The sequence below is a fragment of the Rhipicephalus microplus genome, unplaced genomic scaffold (genome assembly GCF_043290135.1).
Source record: "Rhipicephalus microplus isolate Deutch F79 unplaced genomic scaffold, USDA_Rmic scaffold_24, whole genome shotgun sequence".
NCBI lineage: Eukaryota > Metazoa > Arthropoda > Arachnida > Ixodida > Ixodidae > Rhipicephalus > Rhipicephalus microplus.
The window spans coordinates 4,055,708-4,075,372 of NW_027464597.1; the positions used below are offsets into that span (position 1 = coordinate 4,055,708).

The 19,665-nt window shown below is 45.7% G+C and overlaps 1 protein-coding gene across 1 annotated transcript in view; it reads left to right on the top strand.

Annotated features, from left to right (window-relative positions):
* Nucleotides 1-17,120: 17,120 nt before the first annotated feature.
* LOC142786494 (uncharacterized) overlaps nt 17,121-19,665 on the top strand; it is a 28,618-nt gene continuing 26,073 nt past the window's right edge. The window contains exon 1 of the mRNA XM_075884211.1: nt 17,121-17,877. The gene's annotated coding sequence lies outside the window, so the exon portion shown is untranslated. The remainder of the gene's footprint in view (nt 17,878-19,665) is intronic.

The following is a 19,665-nucleotide window of genomic DNA, read 5'->3' on the forward strand; positions in this document are numbered from 1 at the left end:
GTCATTCCCTTGCATCCAGCAGCTCACTAGCGCCAGATTTCCCTCTAGGTATGATTGTGAGAAACTCTATGCAATATTATATTCAGTATAGGAGAAACAACAATTTTTTTATTCCCAAAGCTTGGATTTAAATCCGTATCTTTATGCTCCGAAAGCGAGTTTCTTCGCCACTAGGCTACACACGCATCCTTCCACAAACAGAGTACAGGTGCAGTGCATCTAAACCACATGAATATGTACCCTCTGTGCAAAAAAAAAAATGCAGAAAGATAACACTTTCTAGTAAAACTTTACTGATTTTTGTGATAACGCATTACGCGTCGGGACCCAATGTTGATTCGATATAGAGAATTGCACGAATGAACAAATTTATTTCTCCCCATGAAACTTTTTTCTTCAAAAAATTTGATGCCGAACTTGGGTCTTCACGTTCCTCCTGAGGCGGCTATTACATGTGTTGACTGACGAGTAGAAGCGATTGTGGGTACGCCATCTAGCGGTTGGTCGGGCCCTTCCTTTCTCGGCCACAAAAAGGCCCGAGTGGGCACTCTTTAGAAAAGTATATTTCTCTACGACGCACAGAAGTACACCCCGTGCCGCTTTCACTGGGTGAACTCTTCATCGTTAAATGAATGTATGTTGCACCGAAGTACTTTCCCAAACGATAGGAACTGCTGGATGTTCGCTAGCTCATTCCTTGCCACCGTGCAAAGGGTGGTGGTGTCAGCTTATCAACCGTGCATCAACGATGCCTTGAGTAATCCTGCGCGTGCTACAGAAACCTGCGCGAACTAGAATTGACGTATGAACTGAACAGCACTCCGAAATCATTTGTGCCTAGCCTGCCTAACGGATTTGCCCCAGTAGCAGGTCACTACAAAGTAGCGCGCCGTCACGGCTGCACAGGACCAAATGTTTAACGTAGCGGTGGCTTGCAAGCGTATTACGCCGTCATCTTTACCTGCGCTGTCAGCAACATATAGTTGCTTCTTTAACAGAACACAAGCAATTAACTTCCTATTAAGTATTGCTTGTGTCGAAGCGATGATTAGACTCCAACAGTGCGCAATTCACTGCACTCGAATGTTACAGGTGCCATCAGCGCGATCTAAACAAGAATATCCAAAAGAATACACACGCACGCTTTCCCGAAATTGTGAAAATTTGTCGAACAACAACGCCATTAGACTGTACCGGTGAAGTGGAGGAGAAGTTAGCAGAGAGGCGTAGATTGTAGTCGGAACTGCACGTTTCATTTTCTCTAAGCATTTCGCTTCACTGGTCGAGCTCGAGCGTGTTGGTGGCATGCGGCGCTCTACAATGTTTACTGTAATTAGGCTGCATGCAATGCACAAGAAAAACAATGCTTTTGCTTAGACCTCGCTGAAGGATATCATACAATAAATAAAATGAAAGTGACTTACTCATGTGGAAAAAAAAACATTGACGCAACAGGGGACGTGGAGTGCACTAACTGCATGTGAGTTAGCAGCTGATCGTTCACCGCCGCTGTAACTCTCGTTGCCTTCTACGTTCAGTGAAAAAAATTAGGACAACACCGACAACGCGTCACTCACCTCGCACAGCACCAACACGGCATCACTCAGCACGTTCATCTGACCACGAAGAATATTTCACCTTTCGCTTTGACACACGGCATGAAGCGAACCACTTTCAGTGTTCTGCCATCAATCAACGAACGCAAAAATCAAGCGGCGCAGCGTTGGCCAAGGTTTGGAAGAGCAAATCGCGAGCCTAAGCTACTTTCCGCGAACAATGAATGTTATGGGATTCATGTACTACAAAAGCACTGAACAGACCCGCCACGCTGGTCTAGTGGCTAAGGTATTCGGCTGCTCACCCGCAGGTCGCGAGATCAAATCTCGGCTGTGGCGGCTGCATTTACGATGGAGGCGGAAATGATGTAGGCCCGTGTGCTCGGATTTGGGTGCACGTTAAAGAACCCCAGGTAGTCGTAATTTCCGGAGCCCTCCACTACGGTGTCTCTCATAATCACATCGTGGTTTTGGGACATTAAACCCCACTAATCCATAAAAAGCACTGACCAATGCTATACGCACGTAAAACAAGGTGAGAATAGCATGAGTGGTAGAAGAAAACAGCCATGAAGCGACCTTCAGATCTTTGAACAAAATGTTCCAGAAGATAGACACCTTACTAGGCGTTCACACAATCTATTCGGCGTTTATTGGTGATGAGCGTAATTTTTTGGCTTTGAGGAAGTAAAAGAGTGACTTCCTGTACTAGGCTTTCAAAGGAATTTGTAATGTTGACTATCGTAACTATCATTTGCAGCGGCAACTGTTCACTTAAAAACTGTAGCCGCGATGCATCAGAGAGACTTTCCCTTTCTCTTGCGACGTGAGAGTGGCCTGCAACGTGCTAGCGCACCTTCCGAAGGACCGAATAAAGCTTATCCGCTTATCCTTCGGCCAGCGACATCATGAACAGAGTGTGCCTAGTACTTTACAGTTGTGCCACCGGAATCCCACTTTTGCCAGAATGCAGAATAGTAACATAAATTTAATTTTCCATACTTTCCCACAATTATGACGTTTTATAGTAGAGTATCTCACAAGTGTGCTTCTATCACCAACTTTGCGCAGAGGTGGTGTCGTACCCAATCAAGTGATAACTGAGGGGCGACTGTTGCTAGCGTCAAAGGAAGCCCATAAGACCCTCATGATCCATTTCCTCAGGACCCCTATAAACTGCTTTCTCTCTCACGTTTACGCAAGTTGTATTGCGTGGTAGGAAAGTAAAATAGCGACATTACATAATGCCAATAACCTAACTAGTGAGCGTTTTAAACTTTCCAACTCATTACAAGGGGCTAAGTCATAATTCTTGATCGCCTTCAGCCACCGCATCAACAATGTACCCGAAATGCTTCGCTGATGTGTAGTGGGTACCTCGCTTATCCTCTAAATGACGAATAACATGTCATTTTCTGTAATCTCTCTCTTTCTCCCTCTTTGTTTTTACGCTATTTGTGTTTTATGTTTCTTTTATTATTATTTTTCTAAGTTTACTAATGAGACGTATTCTACTGATCATTGAAAGCTTGCGCTCCGTTTTCTTGGCCAATCACCGCAGTGGGTATACGCCGCAACAAATAGAGGAATAAAATCAAATGGCTTCGCGATGGCTCTACACCCTATAGCCCGCCGTCACTGTTCCCCGCAGGAATACACCTTAGCACGCACCTTAGTACACCTTAAACGGCAACGAAGCCTTATGAGTACACCCTGTCACATCACAACCCCACGCAGTACAGCCCTGCTGGATTTTCACGGCATACTGACACATGGCTATATTACGCTGCTCCATGAGGTGCCGTAATGACGCCCCTGCATACAGAGTACACTGTCGTCTTTCATGAAAAGTTATACGCGTGCGCGTGGCCAGAGTTCTGCGGGGGCTGCCTACAGCTCCATCAAGCGACAACCGAAGAAGGCATGTCAGCTGTTGGCATCATCGACTGGCAAACAATATAACGATTCATGGCTGTTGAACAAGCACTGCTACATTACGCTCCCGCTTTAGTCTCGCCACTACGAGGCCGCCAAAAGCGGATGTCATTTCTTTATATGTCGGTTTATGGTACTGTAGGCAGCCGCCACAGAGCGCAGGCCGCACGCTCGCGTGTTCTCTTTCATAAAGAAGGACATTGTACCTGCTAGGCGCATGATGTGCACACCGCTGCTGATACTACACAGAAGGCGCGACCAACCTATTCACCTAAAAGTTCGGTATAACGCCGCTGCTTGGTAATGGTCGGCATCTCCTATACTTTTTTTTTCCTTTTCCATATTTTCAGAATCGCAGTCGTTGCTCCGGGAGGAGTCAGGGACCTGGGACGTCCAAAACACTCTGGTACTGTCATTAGAATCGCCATCAGGAAGACGCTCAACAATTACACCTTTTTCGCCGACTACGCCACAGAACCTGTCATCGGAAAGTACCAGGACCTCGTCGTGTCAGGCCATGAATACACGCCTCGGTTCTCTATGAACTTTAATATTAGGCATGTTTACATGGTGAGTATCCATTCTCCATTGTCACGTGGTCACGACGGTGAAGAAAACTGTTGCTAGACTTCGCAATGCACAATTCTGTCTACGGGGGAACTTCTGCGCGGGAAATAAAAAGTAAAAGTACGAGAGATTTACCTTGAGCCGACAGCGGCCAACAGGGCCTTGGTCGTTCGTTATCTGACCTGCGCTGAAGCTCCGGCATTTACTCGTATTTATTCGGCATCGAACAGTCCATCCTTATCGGTGGTGGTCGCGTAAGTCCCAGAAGAAACTTGACTGTGCACGTCCTCCATGTAATCTAAAAATAATGACTTGAAACAAATGCGAAGCTTCTCAAACATTGCAGCGTGATATGAGCGGAGCGTTGGTAAAGGCTGGTTAACACCAGCGATTAGCACCGGCCGCGAGACTAAGTCGCTTTGCGATTAGTCGCAAGCGGTCGCATTGGAAGCAGAGTGACTGCTTTGGCTAGTCGCTAGCAGCGCAATTTTTCAGTCGCGTGACTGCAGTCACAAAACGGCATGAAACAAATCAGTGAAGACTAGAAGTGACGTCCACCTTTCTGAAGATCCAGGATCTTTTTTTTTCATTGCGCTGGCACACTGCCGCCAGATATAAACGAGTGCGTTCCTCTGTGCCGCCATGACCACCACGGAGTTGAAGATGGCGGGGCGCAGCTGAGCTTGGCCTCCAAAATGGCAGGCGCGTTGCTCGGAGGACATGAGCTGAATTAACAGTTGCAGCCACTTTTTAAATGCGAAGCATTTCTTAGCGAACTTCAGCGACTTTGAGCGTATCTATCTATCTATCTATCTATCTATCTATCTATCTATCTATCTATCTATCTATCTATCTATCCGCCTACGACTTTTAGCTCTCCTCACCGTTTCGATTATGGCATCGATACCAAACTTGGTATGGCATAACATGACTATATGACGAACATATTTGACTAGTCATATCATGAAAATCAACACATGTATGTCATAAATGTTATGATTTACATTTCATGGTCTTGCTTGCCTTACGGTGGTTTCGTTCACATGACATGTTGCAAAACTGGTATGGTATGACACGATTGTATGGCGAACACAAGCGACAGACCCTAACATGAAAATAGTGACATGCGTGTCATGTACCAACATGACTACATGCCACACTCGTGATGCGCTCTCAGCAATTTCACGAGCGTCACATATACCAAATTTGGTATTACGTTACATGAATAAATGATGAAGGTATCTCACTGGTGCAAACATGATAATTATGAGATGCGTGTCATGTAACAACATGACTACATGCCACGCTCATAATGCGCTCGCGGCCGTTTCGCTAGCGTCACATACCAAGTTTGGTATTATGGGATGTAAATGGATGGCAAATGTATGAAACTGGTGCAAGCATTATAATCATGAGATGCGTGTCATGTAACAACATGACAACATGCTACGCTCACGATGCAGTCGTGGCCGTTTCGCTAGCTTCACATGTACCAAATTCGGTATTACGTGACACGAACGGACGACATAGACAAATGACACATCCAAACATGATAAGCATGAGATGCGTGTCATGTAACATGACTACATGCTACACTCATGATACGCTCGCAGCCATTTCGCTAGCTTCACGTATGCCAAATTCGGTATTACGTGACGCCAATGGCTGACGAAGGCATGTGACTGGTGCAAGCATGATAATCGGGAAATGCGTGTCGTGTGAGAACATGATTACATGCCACAGTCAAGGCCCCAATACACTTCAACGTGGCCCGGCGTGCGTGCGCGCCGGCTTTCGTGTCGTCGCGTCACGCCGACGTTGCCACGCCAGGCACCGGTCCTGCCATATACTCCCAGGCGCACGCTGCGTTGCTTTGACGCATGCGCGTTTAAGCGCGTCCAGCGTCCCTCCGTCTCGAAAAGAGGCAGACACAGCGCTGTCTGGATAACGCAATGGCGCCAAATGCAGCATATCGCATTTCGCGCCGGTTGCCGTCGGGCCGCGACGACGGACGTTGGTCGCGCCGGTCGCGCTTGGCGTCAGGCTATAGAGTGCTCGCGTTTTGCTAACGTAGCGTCGCTGGGCCCAGCGTGCGCGCGCGTCAGCGTTACGTTGGAGTATATTGGGCCCTTCATGATGCAGTCGCTGCCGTTTTGCTAGCTCCACATATACGAAAGTTTGTGTTACGTGACGTGAAATGATGACGAAGGTATATGACTGGTGCAAACATTATAATCGTCAGACGCGTGTATTTTAAGAACATGACAACATACCACGCTCATAGTGTGCTCGCGGCCGTTTCGCTGGCTGCACATATACTAAATTTGGTGTCGCGTGATGTGAATAGATGACGAAGGTAAACGACACATCCAAACATAATAATCATCACACGGAAGTCGTGTACGGCATAATTTACCTCGACCCCTTAACATTGTGGTGATGTGAAAGTGGCATATCAACCTTCCTCATTCGTGCTTCGCACGTCATCGATTTCCACTGTACGTGGGATCTGCCCATTTTTCGTGAGGTAGCTTGTCATCAAAGCAGACCACCCTTCTTGTTACAAAGTGGTCGCCTAAACATTTATGCGTGTCCGTGTGCTTTTTCACGTCCTTCCACGTGCCTTTTTTTTTTTCCTGTGATCATGTGTGGGGAGTGGCTTGCCTCTGTTTCCTGCGCTTTAGTACGATTATTTGTGGTGTGCATGTGTTGGTGATGGTGGTGTGATTCCATCACGCAGTAGTGTGTCACACTGCAACTCAAGCACGAGAAGGAACGCTGCTGTGAAGTACCGCGTATTGCCCTGCGATTTACAGTATAGGGAAGCATATTCGTTATACAGAGCGTTATATACAGAGCGTTATATTCGTTATACCTTTTTGATTTCACAGTCGAACACAAAACAGGCACGCACCGCTGCATCCAGACGGCGAAAACAATAAATGCGGCGCGTTCAGCTGGTTCCACTCGCTGGTGGCGATCAGCTGATCACCCCCGGTCTCCGAAGTATTTACTGATAACGAGATCTGGACGTGACTCTCTGAGTTTGCGACTTCCGGTCACTCGCGTGCGACCTCTTCCGGTGTGAACATCAGTCGTTTCTCAGTCACCAGTCACAAATGGTCACGCGACTGGTGGTAGTCGGTGGTGGGAACCAACCTTAACAGTCTCATTGAAGAAACCAGTGCGCATAGCAGCATAAATAAAGGCAGGTTAACTTCAGAACTTTAGCAGCTTGACTAGTCATTAGTAGCTTGCAAACACTGAGGTTCGATATTCGTCTGGCTGCATCTACAAACGCGAAAATCACCAAATCATCTCAGTTGACGCAATCACCCTCCAACAAATTTCATGGGGTTACAGAGCGTTTGAAACGCGTTTTTGCTTCACGCCTTGGAGTGTGTTTAAATTAGAGGGCACCCCAACAGCCAACATAACGTATTCCAATTGGACACTGGAAACTGAACAAGGGTGTCTATGCAGGCTAGTTGGTATTTGTAGTGTCACGCACAAAATTGTAAGAAGTAGTATCTTACAGGAAAGAGGCCCATTCGCAACTAAACTTTATTTCGCCTTCATAACACACATGAGGCCGAGGAACCACGTGATACCGATAGCACCACCACATTTTCCAACAAGATAAAAACAAATAAACCACCTACCGCTCTAATCATCGAGATAATCTACTTCACGAGAAAACATGCAAATAGCTTGCCTATTGATGCATCTGCTGCCAAACGTTGTGATGACATACACACCAAATATTTCCCGTTCCTGTTTCCTTCTTTGTGGTATTAGTAGTCACGTCTTCTCAAGCTCAGCTGCGCAGTGGCCTGACGCGCACTGCTTGCTGAAATGGAGAGCCAAGTTGCTTTCCGTGCCACTATTCAACATGCTCTTGTGTGTTCCCTTAGACGTTCGTTGAAACACCGCCCCGTTAGGCCAACGTACACCAGTCCGAACTTCAGAGGGATCATGTACGTACATGGCGTTTCTTCGGCATCCGACGAAGAATGTGACGCGCTCCTTGGTGCACGTCGGCACCAAGGGACACGTCATGTCAATTTTGTGCGCGACGCTGCACCCAATATTAGCGAGTTTTATTAGTACTGCGGAATGGTGCTACGTCCGCATCTCGCAAGCGTCTTGCGTTACGTGGTGCCGTTTGCCACGAATGGGCTTTTAGTACGCCGTAGTACCCGCGTACGTAACGAACGTGAAGCGTGTTGCGCCATCTGGTAGATCAATATAGAAGTACGTGTTGTTCAACGTGGCCTCCGCGATTCGCTGCCGGCGGCGCGCCGTGTGTTCCAGGCCAATCTGAGCCAATCCCAGTGTGCTGGCCGGATTATGGCGATATTTTTAGCCCCTGTAGTACTCTACCGTAGCCGGTGCTCGCCTTTGATGCCAACAGTTTGCGAAAAAAAAGTATCGCGCTATCGCGAACGTGTTCGAGAACGGCGCGACCACCTCATGCATACGCACGCATCACATGCGTGCGTGCGTATGGCGACAGCGTACGTAACGCGATATGTGCGTGTTGCGGTCTGCGCACTGCGCAAAACGTGGCGCCCCCTACGTACGCAACGCCACCACATATACGGTACGTACGCAATACTAAAACTCTCTATTGCAGACATTGGAAGTTGTTGCGTTTCGAGTGACGATCATTATGCCACATGATTTTTTTTTCCAAAATTGTTCGTAAAAAGATGACAAATCAGTATTTTGAAGAGACACAAAACCGTGGTATGAGGCGAGTTTTGAACACTTCTAACGTGCTCCGCTTAGGCTGGCCAAGCCACATGGCTTCCCTTTTCTGCCTGGGATCCGGAGGATCACACGATGCATCCACACCAACACGTCACGCGTAGGAAATGTCACGTGTGCTAGACGTGCCCGAACCAGCCCCAATCACGCGGACGGCGTTGTGTCGGCATTCTCTGAGCTCCACCCCTTCGCGAGCAATGCTAATTGCGCCATCGCGAATCACTTGGCTCGAAACATTTAACTTGACATGAAAGCTGCGCAATTTGTGAGAACACAAAGCCAGCGCTACCATGAACCATTTTGGCATCATAATTAGTGCACGCTGTAGAAAAAGTAATCATAATGAACGCTGAAACGCGCCAAGAGATTAGTTTTCTTGTTGGGGTTGGCGTCTGCACAGTCCCTGCAGACTGCAAGAACGCCAACGAATACGAAAGGAAGGCAGATTGGTCCTGCACCCTTCTGTGATTCGCATTTAAGAATGACGAAAAAACAAAAGTTTACATTCCGTTTGTGTATTCTATTATTTCAGTTAAATATCATTCATTTCTTCAGGAAATAAATGACACGAACAACAAATGTCACATCGAATATTAATCCCCAGGCCAAATTTCACTATGCTATCAATGGCATAGCGCACGTTTCCGTGTTTGTCAGTCTTTTCTTCGGGCCGTTGAAACTTTCAAACTGGTCTGTCAATTCAATAAAACATCTAGCCCGACAACATAACATACCTTTATACTTGTATGCGCGCGGGTTTCCGTATTCTTACGTGCTGCCTTCTTCACGTAGTGTCGGCTGGTCGAGACTTCCTCATTTGGGCACCGCTTTCCCTAATCCACTGTAAAAAAATTTTGTAAGGGAATACGGCCACTGCAGGAAGGGAAGCCGCTTTCATGTAGTCTGTCGTCTCACAGAGAAGCGCTGACACCACGGTATCTAAAAGGGCATAACAGCCGCTGGGTTAAATGTGCCGAGATAGCACGCGCGCCTCCACTCGAAACCACATCCTAGCGGTCAGTGGTTCCACTTACTGCTCGAGATGAAACCCTTATCCCCATCTCTCTCTCCTCTAGCGTCCATGCTCCTTCACCCGAACAAGAACGGGCTGGGCTTTTTTTTTTTCCTGCTTGAGGTGAAATCCATGGCAAGCCTCACACGTATGGTGATCTTGTCGCACGCATCCTCATTGCGACGGGAGCAGCAGGCTCCCTTCACCTCGGCCTTCGCCGCTTTCGTCACTCCCGCTTGCGAACTTTTAGAACGAGTTATAGATTTCGAGATTTTTAGCGCCCTCTGCTGCGTTGCCGATCTGACCGCCGCCGTGGTCAGTTGCTTCGCAGCTGCTGGGGACTGAGGGCCGTGAGTTCTTTGACGTATGCATCAGGGAGGTAGTGGCCAGATACTGCACCAGGGTGGCCAATTCTTCTCTGGTGAGGGAGTGCGTTCCCGGCGTTGGTTACCGGTGAGGCCGCACCCCAGGCCTCGTATTGCAGTTCCATCACCACGCGGATTTTTTTTTTATCCGGTTGGGAACTGCGTGGCACCGGTATTTGAACCACGGACCTTTTGCATGCAAGGCGGATGCTCTAACCACTACGCCATCATTGTCATTTTATCCGGACAGGCCGCCATTGGAACCAGAACTTGGCAACGTTTAACGCTAGAACCTTATCTAGTGAGGGAAGTCTAGCTGTACTATTCGATGAGCTATAGGGTGTTAAATGGGATATAATAGGGCTCAGTGAGGTTAGGAGGACAGATGAGGCCTATACGGGGCTACAGAATGGGCACGTCCTTTGCTATCGGGGCTTGGCTGACAGAAGAGAACTGGGAGTGGAGTTCCTAATTCACAGAAACATAGCTGGCAACATAGAGAAATACTATAGCATTAATGAAAGGGTGGTAGGTATCGTAATTAAACTGAATAAGAGATACAAGATGAAGGTGGGACAGGCTTACGCACCTACATCCAGCCATGATGACGCTTCAGTTGAAAGCTTCTATGAAGACGTGGAATCGGCAATAAGTAAGGTAAAAACACAGTATACTATAGTGATGGGTGACATTAATGCAAAGGTAGGGAAGAAGCAGGCTGGAGACCAGGCAGTAGGAGATTATGACATCGGTACTAGAAACGCCAGAGGAGAACTACTAGCAGAATTCGCAAAACGCAATAACTTACGGATTTTGAATACCTTCTACCGAAAACGAGGAAACCGCAAGTGGACGTGGAGAAGCCCTAATGGCGAAAATAAGAACGAAATAGACTTTATAATGAGTGCACACTTAGGAATCGTGCAGGATGTGGAAGTGGTTGGCAAGGTACGATGCAGTGACCATAGAATGGTACGGTCTCGAATTCGCCTAGACTTGAAGAAGGAAAGACAGAAACTGATACGCAAGAGGCCATTCAATGAGCTAGCACTGAGAGGGAAGATACAGGATTTCAGAGCGCCGCTTCAGAACACGTATTCGGCTCTTAGTGAGGAAACCAACCTTAGCGTACAATAAATGATAATCTGACGACTATCATTACGGAGTGTGCAGTGCAAGTTGGAGGCAGGGTAGTTAGACAGGACAATGACAAGCGTTCCCAGGAAACGAAGAATCTCATTAGAAGCGTCAAATCATGAAAGTCTCAAGTACAACAAACAAAATAGAACTAGCAGAGCTTTCGAAGTTGATTAATAGGCGTAAGGTATCCGACGTAAGAAGATATAACGTGGAGAGAATTGAACACGCTCTGAAAAACGGAGGAAGCGTCAAAGCAGTGAAGAGGAAACTTGGGATAGGCAAAAATTGGATGTATGCACTAAGGGACAAAGAAGGCAAAATAACTATCAATATGGATAGAATAGTTAGAATAGCGGAGGAGTTTTACAGATATCTGCTCAGTAGCCGGGACAACCACGACTTTAATGTTATAAGAACTATCAGTAACCCAGATTACACCCCACCAGTAATGATATAAGAAGTCAGAAAAGCTTTGGAGAGCGTGCAAAGAGGCAAAGCTGCTGGTGAGGATCAGGTAACATCAGATCTCCTAAAAGATGGCAGACAGATTGTATTAGAAAAACTAGCCACCCTGTTTACGAGGTGTCTCCTGACGGGAAGAGTACCAGAGTCTTGGAAGAACGCTAACATCATCTTAATACATAAGAAAGGAGATGACAAGGACTTGAAGAACTACAGGCCGATTAGCTTGCTCTCTGTAGTATACAAGCTATTTACAAAAGTAATTGCTAACAGAGTAAAGAAAACATTGGAATTCAATCAACCAAAGGAAAAAGCAGGATTTTGAACAGGCTACTCAGCAATCGACCACATTCATACTATCAATCAGGTAATAAAGAAATGCTCAGAATATAACCAACCACTATACGTAGCCTTAATAGATTACGAGAAGGCGTTTGATTCAGTAGAAATATCAGCCGTCATGCAGACACTGCGGAATCAGGGCGTCGATGAAGTATAAACATCCTGGAAAAAATCTATAGGGGATCAACTGCTACCATAGTGCTTCATAAAGAAAGCAACAGAATACCAATCACGAAGGGTGTAAGGCAGGGGGACACAATCTCCCCAATGCTATTTACCGCGTGCTTACAGGAGGCACGCGGCTTACAGGAGGCTTACGGTTTTCAGAAGCCTAGAATGGGAACAGTTAGGGATAAGAGTTAACGGTGAGTACCTTAGTAACCTGCGCTTCGCCGATGACATTGCATTGCTGAGTAACTCAGGGGACGAATTGCAACTCATGATTACGAAGTTAGACAAGGAGAGCAGAAAGGTGGGTCTTGAAATGAATCTGCAGAAAATGAAAGTAATGTACAACAACCTCGGATAAGAGCAGCGCTTCGAGATAGGCAATAGTGCACTTCAAGTTGTAAAAGACTATGTCTACTTATGGCAGGTAATAACCGCGGAGCCGAACCACGAGATTGAAGTAACTAGAGGGATAAGAATGGGGTGGAGCAAATTTGGCAAGCACTCTCCAATTATGACAGGTAGATTGCCACTATCCTTCAAGAGGAAGGTATATAACAGCTGTATCTTGCCGGTACTTAGCTACGGAGCAGAAACCTGGAGACTTACAAAGAGGGTTCAGCTTAAATTGGGGACGATGCAGCGAGCAATGGAAAGAAAAATGGTAGGTGTAACCTTAAAAGACAAGAAGAGAGCAGAGTGGATAAGGGAACAAACGGGGGTTAAGGATATCATAGCTGAAATCAAGAAGAAGAAATGGACATGGGCCGGGCATGTAGCGCGTAGACAGGATAACCGCTGGTCGTTAAGGGTAACTAACTGGATTCCCAGAGAAGGCAAGCGGGTCAGGGGGAGACAGAAGGTTAGGTGGGCAGATGAGATTAACAAGTTTGCGGGTATAAATTGGCAGCAGCAAGCACAGGACCGGGTTAACTGGCGGAACATGGGAGAGGCCTTTTTCCTGCAGTGGGCGTAGTCAGGCTGATGATGATGATAGATTTCAACTTTACATGGCTAACACCACGCCGACGGCAGGATCACAGGCCCGCAGAAAATGTTGTAGTTATTACGTCCCCATTAAAATGCTTTCGCGTGATAGATACCACTTCACTTCTCACGTATGCGTCAATGTTAATACTTACCTATCTATTCGATGTAATTACGCCAAAGTACTGGCACCATTACATTGAATTTTCGCCCAACTTAATCGGGGCGTTTTGCCGTATTCTTCAACCAAATTCAATCATGTTCGATAATCTGTTCTTTTCTTTTTCATTGCAGGAGGTATATTCATGATTTTCACCTCATAGCTAGACGACTTTTCACAGCAAAATTTTAAACTAAGAACGAACTTCATGCCGGAATTCAAAGTTCTCACTTACTCCAATAAACATTTTCTGCTTGCTCAAAGTGTTGTCTTATTTGCTCTGAAAAAGTCAACTGCTTATAACGAAATCCTTATACTTGGAAGTATTTGGGTGTCACTGTTACTTATTTCTTGCATTGAGAACACTATGGCGTAAACAGGCGTCACTCCAGCACGTCTCGGGTGAAACTATGGTACGTTTTTGTTGCAAATTATTTCCTTGAATGTGTTATATCCGATGAAACCGTCGTGAACTTCTCGCTGCACAACTTCTGTACGGTGCGCCTGAAGGATGTGCTGTTGATAGTCACTGGAGACTTCCACGTTAATACACTTCGACGTGAAAAACAGTGGCTTGTCACATTTCTCGATGCCAAACTCTGGCTTCGCCTCCCGTCGGACGTCACGCAGTCACCACAACACCTTTTTTATAAACTTGGCTTACTGCATTACTGGCAATTCAAGCACAATAGCACAATAGACCATGTTCACTGCATTTCGTATGGTTCCTAAATCTACTAGTCTTTTTTCGTATAACAGTCGGATCTGTTGCTATCACATTCATTGTTTGGGCCTTGTGCCGGAACTGTCAATTTTTCGATTATTTTACACACTCAGCCATCACGTGATTGATAAGTGAAGGGGGGGGGGGGCACAGGCCACAATTGAGGTCTTCGCTGTGCGTCGCTGTGCCGTCGCTGATTGCCGAGAGAGTGTGAGGGGGTGAGGCCACAGTTGGCACTGATCCAAGGCACGGACGGATGGACGCGAGTACGAAACATTAAACGCTTTGGCCATAAACAAGGCCATTTCCGGTGTATATGGGCGCGAGATTTCAGAAGCTTTTCACTTCAGTATATGCGGTCGGGAGTTTCTCGAAGCTTCGCTTCTTTGTCGGCTTTGGTTGGGAGTTGCCTTCACAAAAGCATATACAACCCTCATTGGTCTGGCCGACATCATCACATCACCATCACATCACTTTAATACCTTAAAGACCCCCATGTAGGGGGTATTACATAAGGGGTGGGTTACAGGTAAATGTACACAGGTTTTCAAATGGAAATGTGCGCTTCTCTTTAAATGTTGATGGACACGTGATGGCTGGAACGTCACAGGGAAGGCCATTCCAGTCCACTGCTACACGGGGGAAAAAAGAGGCAGAAAAAGTAGTGCGGAACACGACATCTGCTGCACCGAAGAAGACATCGACCATTGGCTATGCCATTCCTTCGATTTGTCTTTGAGAGACAAAAACTTTCTGACGCGTTGCGACAATTAAACGATTGGACACTCTCTGTGCAGGTGCTGCTGGAGCACCGTCCTCGTCCTTCATCGGTTCAAAAGGCAGTCGAAGCCCACTTGTGCTTTCTGAAGACTACTGGCCTATGTGAACGCATTTAACTTTCGTGTATTAGCGCTGCATACACGTCAGCCCATTGACTGACAACTTTCTTGTCTCTTTCTCCTCTCTTTCCTCTCTCTCTCCTTTATACTCCTCTTTCGCCAAGTGTAGGGTAGCAAACCGGCCAAGTGCCTGGTTAAGCTCCCTCTCTTCTCTCTTGTTGTTCTTGTCCTTTCTTCCTTTCACATTGTAAATTATAAATACCCTTGTATCAGTGATACATCCTTGTCTCTGACGTCATAAACGCGTAACTGCTTCACGAAAAAAAACTGCTTGAAATGTGTCAGGTGTCGTGGTAAGCAACAGAAACTCGTATGCGTGAGAAGTATTTTTCGAAAATGTCACTTCGTATAAAGCACAGCTGAAAATCCAGCGTTCATTCGTGTGCAACGCTCTCTTTTGTACGGGCTTCTTTCTATTCGCTGGTACCCGTTTTCAAGCTACCAATATTTTTGTTTGCATTTTATGGACAAGGATGAAACTAACTTTGCTTAGCTTTGTTTATTGTTGTTCCCCAGGCGCTTTCACACTATCAGACTTCACACAGCACCCGAGATGCAGTGTCCTCAAGTAAGAAGTTTTAATGATTTTTGTTTTCGCCATTCCATCAGGAATGCATCGTTCTGCCTTCACCGCAATCAGGTGAAGTAGCAAGAAGAGGACTATTAATTCCACTCAAAAAAACAAAAACATTGATTCCCAAAGTACACAAGGTTTGAACAATCACGTGTCACTACATTTTTGTGGCTTGTCTAGCAAACGCTGCTGCATAGTTTCCTTAGCACCAACCCTTAAAATGAATCATAATCCTCTCTCCCCCAGCATAGTGAGATAAAATAGCCTCCGAACAACAGACGCGGCACAGAGCATTTCAGCCAAGTCTGTAGTCGCACACGGCAAAAAGGCTTTAGAAGCGGAGCTCGGAGATTCCCTTTTTTTAAGGCGCCCTTTTTTCATACAGGGACCTATGCTAGCTCTCCAAAGAGATGTAGGTTCCTGCTGTTAGAAATCGCACAGTGGATGCAATTATTGCTCAATAGCTGCCGTAAGTCAAGGACGGCATCCGGAACAGAGGCGCGTCTTGCCACTGGGTGTGGCCACGTGCTAGCGCTACGATTTATGGATCGCTAATATGCTGCAATCCATGCACACTCCCGGATACAAAAATCACAAGAGAAACAGAAATCGAGATAGTCTTTAATCACGTGCGCTCAAGTTCATGGCTCGTGCCAAACACAGTTGTCAGCTCCACTTATAATAAAGCGGATTTGGGCTCCTCTTTTCACCGAGTCACTTGTAAAAATATTCAGTACTTTTTGCGGTTTTTTTAGAGGGGCGGAGGCTTATTCACACTTTCTCAGCAATAATAGTTATTTTCACCACTGCAGGTTTGACGTTCATTAATAGCGTGTTTGTTGATGACCGAGTAGTTGAGTGCATGCATGGGCATGCTCAGGGTCCAATCATGAGGGTAAAATTTCATCCCAGCGCCCCTTCCACCGGCGTTTTACTAAGTCAATGTATTGGAAAAATCCCCCCCCCCCCTTTGATCCTCTCTGAAGAAGCTTATGGTTGAGTGTTCAAGCATACGTTTGGGGAAGTTACAGTAAACATTCAGTCAAACTTACGTTGAGGCAGATGGCTACTAGCTTTAATCGTGCGCTGGCAAACGAACACTCGATCAAATCGAGACGCTACCTTGGAGAAATTGTTAAAAGGTAGCTATTTGCTTTTTCTTCATAGTTGCGCATGTTTTCGCTGTATAAAACAATAAGGGGATTTTTAAGCCCCCCTTCGTATTTGAATGAATTTTTAATGTGATAATAAGGATGTTTTTAGGTATTGTAAAATTCATTAGTTTCCTATTCTCTTAGGCTGCTTTTGAGATGAGTATTCGCATGCTTGCTCGCTAGCATCTCGCAATAATGGCACTTTTATATCGTCGTTCCAGCGCGCCTTGCATTCATGAGCACTCGTCATGACTCAGCACGAGTAAAAGAACGCAATCAATGCGAGTGCCATTATAATACCCTTTAGCCTTACTTTCGACTTTAACCTTATTTCAAAGAAGAGTATGAGACATACTGAAGTTGTAACAGCATTTTTTGTAGTTTTTTTTTTCTGGCGAATAGAAACACCTCGAGTAAATGCGTGTTAGAAGCAGTCATGTTTCGCCCGAACACGGTCTCACTACCGCAGTCACTTTCGCGTCGTTCTGCTACCCCTGAGTTGTTCGATATCCGTCGAACACCTTTACCGCTCCGGGGTGTATTTCAATATTGCGACGATCTCACTCATCGCCGAATTTCCCGTCACTGAAGTTCCGGCTGTGCTTATCGTAGTCTCGTGCTGAAAATGCTACCCACTTTTCCCTCTATTCCGCTGCCTTTCTGCTCGCATGCCGCGATAAGAGAATGTTTCGCGGAAGTTTCTTTTTCAACGTTTTGTTGTAGTTGTTGCAGGTATTTTTTTTTTTCTTCTGTTTAGGCTTCCACAGCTTTTTCCTCTCCAGAATTGAAGTCAGGCGCCTTTCATCGCTGGCTCGTCCGCTTTGCGGGCTACGCCGTAACACACGACTGTTGATATGTTTATCTCCTCTCTTTCCGTGTACCGTTTCATATACGTCGTCACACAGGCGCGATATCTCAAAGACTGCACGGACTCCACTTCTCATTTCTCGCAATCCAAGAGAGGCAACTTTAGTCACTCTATGACTGCCTGAAAGACTGACGTGAGGAGTACGCCATTTCTCCACATTACGAAACCACCATTGGAGAGACCAACCACTTTTGGTAAGCACCCTAAACGTGGGCATGCATTACGCTTGTATAACCACCTTACGGGGCAAACGGAAACATCCTCTCGGAGGTCGATGAGAGTAAATACCTGGGTCTTTGGTTCACAAATAATTAATCACGGTCGGAACATGTAGATGTTGTTGCGAATAAGGCATTGCGGAAATTATTCTTTTTACGACGATCCTTAAAATCATCAACTCCTTCCGTTCGTTTCCTTGCATACCAGTCGCTTATATCTCCTATGCTTGAATATGTCATGCCAATTTGGGACCCATACACCCAAACAAATATCAGCAAACTCAAAAGAATACAAAAAAAGTAGTTCGTTACATATATAACTCATGTGGTCATTCATCAATTACTGAACTCATCAAACGATCTGGGTTACCATCAGTTAGCAATAGGGGTATAATTTGCCGGCTAAAATTATTTTACCAAATAGTTAAAGGACACTATAACATAGACTCTTCTCCCATTATCAATTATTCTCTGGGTTCCGAAACCAGGCTAAGACATTTTTTCACAATAACTTCTTTACTTCCGCGAAACATATGCTTTAAATACTCCATTTTCTGTCAAACTATTGTTGATTGGAATAACCTCCCCGACAATATTGTAACAAAACCCTCACTTTCTTTGTTTGAAAAATATCCGCAGTAGCTCGTTAGCACCGTTTAATATACTTCTTTTTATAATGCGTTCCAATCTATTACATTATTCTGTTGAATTTTATGAATTTTCTTCTTGAAATTATACTCTTTTTTGTGTTTATTGAGCTTGTTCTTGTACTCTTGCCTTTCACAGTTAATATTTGATGTTAAATTCCATTGTGTTCTCATTCATTTCCATAACCTTATTGTTTTATCTGTTTGCATTGTATTTTGTTCGTGTGTGTTTTTTTTGAAAACTATTGTGCCTTTTTTTATTGCATGCATCAATGTATCACACCTGTTATAGTCCCTGCTTGAGACTGCAGTATTAATAAATAAATAATTAATATAAACACAAATTTATCATAAGTTTATCTGTATTAGTGATCTTATATTCAGATAAGCTGTCTGCAAGATGTTTCATTCGAACAACGCGCCTCGTCGTGCCATCCTGTGGGAAATGAAGCATCGGAGCTTAGTGTCATCGTAGCTGATAATTTTGTTTGATGCAGCGATATGCAGACACAGGCCGTGCAATAGTTTGCGCAATGTGTTCTCTGAATGGTTCTTCTCAATAATTCTGGCACTTGATTCGAGGATTTCCATGTCATACGAGATTTCAGCGCATGTCACTGAGACAAGAATTCCGGCTGCAAGGACCCGCGATGGTGGTAAAGTATAGTTATGGTGGTCGACTGCTGACGCGAAGGTTGCCGGGATAGAATCCCGGCCATGGCAGCGGCATTTTCGCCGGACGCGAATCAGGTCCGTGTACAGGTGCCGGTTCAATAAAATCATGTGGTCAAAATTTCTGGAGTCCTTCACCACGGCATCACTCAAAACATATTTCTGTTTTGAGACATTAAACTCAACGTTTACTATCCCGGTGCTTGTACAAAATGGTGTGCGCTCTATCCAATGGTGAGGTGACTCCTGTTGCCAGACAACAGCCTCGGAAGATAAGCGCGTGCGCCTACACGAGAACGTGACGTCGAGATAAAAGAGCGACGTGAACTGCTACTTCCAGTTTTGCGAGGGCCGTTTTTCCACGTGTCGTGGTGGGCTTTGAAACAGTGTGATCTTCGAAGAACAGTTGTTCTCAAACCTGTTCTTGTTCGAGCCTACCGAGCTG